Genomic DNA, 8,195 nt, shown 5'->3' on the forward strand with positions numbered 1-8,195 from the left:
AATGTACAACTTTGAGAGTAATTACTATATCTTCGTTCTTAAATAATGGAGCAGCTAGCGAAAAAAATGAAGGAAAGGCGGAGAAACGATGCAGAATATTCATAACGTGCACGTGATTCATCTGCATGTTTCAGTTTTGTTGTATATTTCACAATCGAACATTTTCTTTTCTCTTCTATCGTACTCTTGTATCTTGTGACGTGACTGTTTCTCGTGGGAGATAAGAGCAAGACGAAATGCGGTTTCTAGCATTTCGCAAACAAAAAAGGACGAAACTGTTCGCTTTTCTTCTGTTTTCTTGTTTTTAAATAGAGATGAAAGATAAAAAGACATATCTACAGAATTTATTCTATTTCCATTACACTATTTTCATCTAAATCAATTGGCTTGCTGAATAAATTCTTCTTGTTTACAGGCATAGCTAATAGAGATTTGGATAGTCTAATATGGCTTATTTTCATTCTTTTTCTTAGCTCTAATACTTTCTTTAAATCTTTCTCGCCAAACCTTATAAATTTAAAATTATTCGCACACTGTAATTCATTATTCCAATTCAATAACATTTCACACTGAGTTGCATTTAAAATATCAGAAATTTCTGAAAAATAAAGGAGGGTTTGTACATCAGGATATATTGAAAATAAATTTGGCTGTAATTCTTTACCTATTCCACGTGTATGATATTCTCCTAGTTCTTTCTACTCTAATTATATGTTCCCTCCTAGCATGCTGTCTACTCCTGTTGCTACCTATAGACCTTTTAATAGTAATTTCTTCCATTTCTTCATCATTTCTTGCTACATACCTTTGGATCAAATATAGAACTATAACTAATCACATCTTTAATGTACAATCTCTGTATCATCATGTGTATACATTTTTGTTTTACCTCCGTTTCTAACAAACTTGCAGTTATCTCTGGAGTATAGGGTCACACGCCTGGAATCATATTGTTTCTGATCCACGATATTTTCTCTCCTATTGAATTCTGTTTTATCAAGCAGGACATTTCTGCCTTCTGTCTATTTGATATTCTGAAACAAAACACATTGTCCATTTCCTTCTTTATTACACAAAAGTATTATATAATCATATAAAATAAATGAAATGTACATAACAAAATCACATAATTTAATAGTAATTGTATTTACTTTTTGGCTTTTTTCGTAATAGCGATAGACTTTCTGCTATTTGGGTGTATCATTTTCTTTGGCTTCAGGAATTCTTTTCTCATTGCAGTGGCCTATAAAAGACAACAAAATAAATTAGTTAAAATATTACCATGGCTATGAATTATTTCGATTATCCTAATCATCAAAACTCCAACTCAGGCTATCCGTTTACTCAATGTATAATCATGCACAGGCGAATCGTCGACAGTATCACACGCTTAGAATAGATAGAGTAGACAAAACATCCTACATGCCACAGCTATCGAAACAATAACCAGATAGCAACGGATAGGCGCCTCTGATATACACCCGACGATAACCGCTTCAGAGGGACTAAAACCTCAGTACAAGAAGTCTCCCAAATCAGCGTTCTATACCTCTTTGTTATAACACCCTGAACCGTCACTCTGTTGGATTCATACAATAAATTTTACCACTATATCTAAAGTTTAATTCTTTAACTTATTTGTGAAACGTTCGAACTGCGACTCGAGGAGATCACCGGTGATTTGTCAATTTCGTGATTTGTTGTGTCTCGTATATGATAACAGCAACGACGGCGACGCCTATCGATAGTAAAAGTAATATCGAAGTATACCTTCCTACCATGACATTTCCGGGCTAACAAACTTCAAAATTGGTTTCTTTTGTTTCAAGATATTTTTAGCTATTTTTTTTTAATCTTATAATGATAACCTATTTTAAAATGTGCAATGTTTGATAAATGTACATTAGTAAAATTTCATACAAAGAAAGTTTTTGGGAATCCGTATTATACTCAGCGAGCAGAAAACGAAGACTTGACGGAAGTTGACAACAATGGAGATAAAAGTCTTTATCGTAATATTGTTTTTATTGATTTTAACGTCAGATGGAACGGGTTTCGACAGAAAACGATCCACCAAATTTCAAAGAGGTAACGAGCAAACTTCAAGTAAAAACGAGCAGAAGTCAACACCCGATTATTATTATTACTGCGACTCAACAGAGTTTGGAGTAGTATTATACAAAAGATTCCGTATTTGCGTTCTTGTTCGCCGTGCGACATGATAGAAATTGATTTCTCTTCCGCTTGTATCAGATGCGGGATTTTGGTTGATCCTTTTTCACCGGTCTCGATTATCCTATTTCTCTTTATTCGCCTATTTTTTAAACACAAATATAGATTTTTTACGATTATTTATATTGTTCATGACATCATTTGACGAATTCTTCGAGAACTTCGCAAGGGAACCAAGACATAAATGATATTTAAAATGTTTATAGCAGTTCTGAAGTAAAGAGAAGCGATATTAGTTTGAAATGATGGATCATTTCAATGACTTTATTATTTATTGCCTTAATAGCTATCTACATATTATTTTAGTTGCGTTTTTCTTTTGGATCGGAAATGACTATCCTGTGTTTCGTCAATAATTTGTCTTGCTTCTCTTGGTGCATTTCTAAATGTAGTATTGACATAAATGAATTTTTTACTGCAAGAGTTAACATCACTTTTTTTCGACTTCTCTTTTAGGTTACAAGAGTACAAAGCTATATATAGGCCAAAACATGTATGTATCTTTCGATAAAAGATAAATTTTTATTCAAAACCTACGAGACTGCACGCAGATATTTCAAATTGCAGCGAATATTATCACGAATACTTCGCGTTAAACGTGTTATATCTTTTAACATTTTCAGAGACGCGTAAACATCTGCAAGGTATTTATCACTTTATTCGATTGCATATTGTAGCGGCATATGAGTCATAGGACGATGCGAATCGAGAGTAACTCATGTTGTTGTTTTGCCTCGGGGCATTGATACCGTCTCGAGGTACGAAACTTGATAATAAACGAACTCCGGACAGAACAATATCGCCGCTACGCGCAACCGTCAACCGAAGTCGAATTTAAATTCGTTAGAGGGAGATCGTTAGAAGAGTACTGCCGATAGTTTTAAATACATTTGACTACACCAAATATCAACTCGTCTCATCACTATATACACCAACGCGTTTAATCAACCTCCACATAATCGAGAAATGATTTCAAATTTGACCCACGTTTCTATCGACTTCGCTTTCTTCTTTATTTTGGAAGAAATGCACATTCACTATTTATCAGCTAAGCGAACTCGAAACGAATGAAAATTCCCAACCACCACGTAGACCAAAGCCTATCAGCCTTTTCCGAACCTGTAGGTTACAACGAGATTCTTAATTAATTAATTCGTTTCTTACAGGCTACAGAGTCTGAGAATAAAGAATTTTTTGACCGTTTTGTTACGACCTATGTTAAAACCACATCATAGGAATAAGATAATAATACAGATCGTAATCATTATATATCGGTACATACTATCAATTTGATTGTGCAATTAAATAACATAATATCAAAAGTAATCAAATGTTGGGATACTTTTGCGCGATAGTGTATATGTGTAAAATAATATGATTCTATAAATTCATTCACAATAAATCAAAAACAATGTTGTGTTGCTTATTCTAGTAAACAATCCAACCATTTAACTGTAAGATATTTGGAAAGTTCATGTAACAAGCATACAATATGCCACCCGGAAGGTACCAACTACGTTCCTCTATGAAATTAGTACAAATGTTTCAAGACTTATATATTATTAACATTTCACGCAACGTTTTTATAAGATACGTTAATCCGTAGAAATGACCCGTCGCAGTAAATTTATACATAGATCAGAGTTAGAAAATACAAAAGAACGATATTTTCTCTGAGTATACGAAGTTAAAATGGTGTTGGACGCAAATTAATTGGTTGGAAAGAGGCGCCTTGAAGCGTACTAAAAGAGGTAGCTTACCTCGTTGAAATACCATGGAACGAAACCCTGTTGGGCAATGGGCATTCTGCTGTAGCCTGGAATTCCTTTTGCTCCCGTATTCTTCTTCTGTTTTCCGTGGTTTTTGTTACAACACTCGCGACGTTTTCATTCAAACGAACACACAACGCATAAACGGAGAAAAACAAACGTTGAAGGTTGCGTCGCGTCACGCGAATCACTGACGCTACACTTATACGTTGGAAACAGGAACGAAACCGACGCAGGTGCAACACGGGGCCCGTGAAATGTAAACTATCGAACTACGTATAATAGCACACGAAAGTATTTCTATTGTTTGTATATATATATATATATATATGTATAAGATTTATAAAATGAATGCTCGGTAAAATGTCTGTGATAAATAATACCAATTAAAATGGAAAAATTTTTAATTGCATTGCTTCGACTATACATATACATATACTTAATGTGACTTACTTTGTATGAGAAAAATTCTGTTTGTCAATTCGATATCGAGAGCTGATAATGCTAACATACGATGAAACGATAACAGAAGAATCCGAATATTCAGAACTTTTCACGATATATGTTAAATAATATTATGAAATAAATTAAATACTTACCCCGCATTACTTCCAGCGTACGTGTTCACGATTCTCGGCGAAACCGAATATGGCAGCAGGAAATCAACCAATCACAACTTCGGAAGAAAGTAAAGCGCGGGAAGAAATCGCGGCATCCAGCTTCCTGCGAATCTATTCTCGATCTCGATGTAAGCAGTAATCTTTCGATAATCATTTTGCAAAATGGCGTGTCTTAAACGAAGTGTATAGTAAAATTCGTATTTGAGAGACGCATAAATAAACGATATCAGGCTATTTCCCGCGAGAAATTCACGTTCGGTTGCAACATAACATGTCACGTATGTATTTTCGTCGAAAACTGATTTCGAGGGACGTGTATATGTACGTATCAAGTTACTTGGCGAAAGTGCAATGACAGACTGTGACTTTAAAACAGTAAGTATGTAAGCCTATGTTTGTTGTCCGAGAATTGGAAGAATCTGTCATGTTTTGTTTACGTCGGCTGTAATGGAGTGGTGTTTTTGTCTTGTGGTAACTGAATCTGTCATGTTTTGTTTACGTCGGCTGTAATGGAGTGGTGTTTTTGTCTTGTGGTAACTGAATATCTCAAACAACAAACTCGAGATTTCAATCGATCTTCGAAAAGAAGTCATACCCATTGGCCTTGGGTCAGTTGTGATTTCATTAACTTTTTAATTCATAATTGATAACATAAGGTTATTGTAAGACCGATGAAAATATGGATAGCAACCAATTGCAATTGAATATCTGGCCTGTTTTGCACTATTGAAATTTTGCAAGTCACTAAAGTTATGTTCCCTTGCACAAGTTTGACGATAAAACAAATGAAATTTTACTAATTGCAAGTTATTTGATTATTCTATTTAACGAAAAATTATAAAATCATAAAATAGAATTCTATATAACCTGTAAATCGTAACTTGTCAATCTACTAGTACATATATTATAAATTGGTAAACTTTTGTGTGTGGGGGAGGGGGTGCTAGATGTAACACTGATACGACATTTTGAAAAAATATTTAATTATAATCATGAAAGGCGTTATTGAAATATTGAGTTTTTATTAATGTTCCTTGCAACTTCGAGTTTGCGTACTATATTTAAAATGTACATAAGATATAAAGTATATTGACAAGTAACAGTCACAAAATTGTTTCAAATGAGGATAATCATCCTAATATCAACTTATCAATTGTGATCTGATAAACAAGAATTCAAAATACAGTTAAACTGTGTTCTACATACAATAATCTTTTTCGGAGGAGATTTAAATATATGAACATATTGTGATATTTTGTCCATAATAACATGAATAATATAAAGTTTCGTATTACATATACTCTATTTTTTAATATATTCTGCATATCTCATTTTATGACAACAGACAAGCAAACTATATTCCCATTATAAGCTTCGCTCTAATTTCGCATCGTTTCACCTGAATATATCGTGAAATTTCATCCCGTCAAAATTTTGCGTCAATCTTTTTTATCTTAAAGGATTAAAAACAGTTGCAAAACGCCACGGTGTTTCGGGGTTTGTTTAAATTTCCGCCAAATGAAAAATGGTAGTTACTAACGGCACGTCTGGTTACAATTTTCGTTTACAATTCTTTTGGCGAGTAAATATGACGTACTGGGTCGATACTAAGTAGTCGGTTGTCCCTGAAATTTGAACTGTTGAGAACGAGGTAATAACAGGGCGACTGGTTTGTTGCTGTGTAACGTATACACGTTTCTGAATAGTTTTCTACTTTAAATGAAATTAACTGCTACCCGACGGAGTTTCGACGTAGCGATAAACACGCCACTGAAAAAAGCGACGAATGGGAATGGAAAATACGTAAAGATTTTTTTGACAAAATAAAGAATCATTTTGTCAGATTTCAAGAAGAGTTTGGGTAAATTCAATTTATGCTCTTTGCTACTTGACTTATGTTTATAACACTAAAAGTTATCTTTACAAGCAGCGAAGTGATTTAGTTTCATCCGTAGTTCGGTTGCTTCCAATTTTTTCATTTTCACATTGTGTAAATTTCGACCAATTGCGGGGAGACGTAATCGCGAGGAGAGACGTCAACGGGGGTCGTAAATCCCCGTTACGATTATAACAATCGACACCACGAATTGATCGATCCCCTGATTTCCGTTGAGATAATAGGGGTGATTGAGTTTGTATAACACTGTGATTCACAGAATTATAAATTATATATTTCCAACACTTAGATTACACTGACGTAGAGAAATAAATAGTTAACAACTTGTCGCACGAAGATGCGATAGATATGTACGCTAGAGCAGGGCTCTTATAATGGAAATTAATGTATTAATGGACTTAGCACTATAATATATTTAGGAGAGAAGATGTGTGTTCGACAACACCGAGAACCGACAAAAGATTTGCGTGAAGTATGCGACTCTCGCGCTATGTGTAGACTGCCGCGTTAGGCGTTAGTTTTAGACTGTCTGTCGCTCTTTTTCTAATACGGAAGAAAAGTTCGGTGTGGGTGTGCCCCTGTGCCTAAAGAACGCGGATTCGTTGTTCCCACTTTCGTTAGGAAAAGTGAGGGTAACGAACCGCGGTGTCGATTGGTCATGACCTGCACTACTGCTCGAAGGGATGAGTAGGGAGTCTCCTACCATCGTGGTGGATAGATGACTGTGTGCGTGAGAAAAACCTAGCTTGTTTTATTACAGGGCTATTCGGATTTTCCTAATGGGTGCATACCCGCTTTCTCCGTGTTTTAAGTCCGACTAATATACCCAAGGACCTCTCTAAAAACCGACTGTGTTTCGAGAATATTTTTAAGCTTTAGAAATTCTTCAAGACAAACGGATTGAAGACACATGGCGAAACAATACAGGGAAGTGAAAGTTATGGTGGGTCCTTATGTGAGGGTCGAAGTGACGTTACGCAGGTCGGTTGTTGTCCGGTCGCGCGAGCTGGCGTGCAGATGTTTTAGGCGGCGTAACACATTGCGTATTACAATATTGATGTTAAAATATTATTATAGAAAAACATGTTAGCAACTTAATTTTCTATTTGTTCGTTTCTCTGTTTTCCTTATTCTGTTTTTGGATTTGTGGTGGATGATTTAAATAATGACGTGACGAATTGATACTTGATATTGTCGAATATATTTAAAATTATTCTAAATACAGAATTGATCGCACGGGAGACAAAGATTTTGTAACGAATCCTAGCGGCTGCCATTTGTCGTTCACGCGCTGTTGCCGATACCGGATGCGCTAATGTCACGTAAAACAACAAAATAAAAAAAGAAATTTGAGGTGTAAATAAAAAAAAAAACTTTATTTTTTTTTCTAACAACAATTCACTTTACAATCCACTTCCAAACTCTAGGAGTGACTTTCCAAGACTGAAAGCTCTTATGATTTGACTTTCGATCGAATCCGATTACTTTCTTTTGTCATCCCTCAACATCCCCACCATGCATTTGCATTTGCTAGGCGTCCGCGACCGTTGCCACGTGCTTTTTCTTCTAGAACCTTCGGCGGAAGGACCGTTGGGATGTTGATGGTTCATTAGACACTTCAGCGATATTGCCGCCGATTGTCGCCGAGTGCCGCCACATCTTTATCTCCATCGTCAG

General features: G+C 35.4%; 1 pseudogene; it reads right to left on the minus strand.

Annotated features, from left to right (window-relative positions):
• Positions 1-329: 329 nt before the first annotated feature.
• Positions 330-1,781, minus strand: LOC117241432 (annotated as a pseudogene).
• Positions 1,782-8,195: the final 6,414 nt, after the last annotated feature.

Source organism: Bombus vosnesenskii, unplaced genomic scaffold (genome assembly GCF_011952255.1).
Source record: "Bombus vosnesenskii isolate JDL3184/JDL3185 unplaced genomic scaffold, Bvos_JDL3184-5_v1.1 scf7180000015868, whole genome shotgun sequence".
Lineage (NCBI taxonomy): Eukaryota > Metazoa > Arthropoda > Insecta > Hymenoptera > Apidae > Bombus > Bombus vosnesenskii.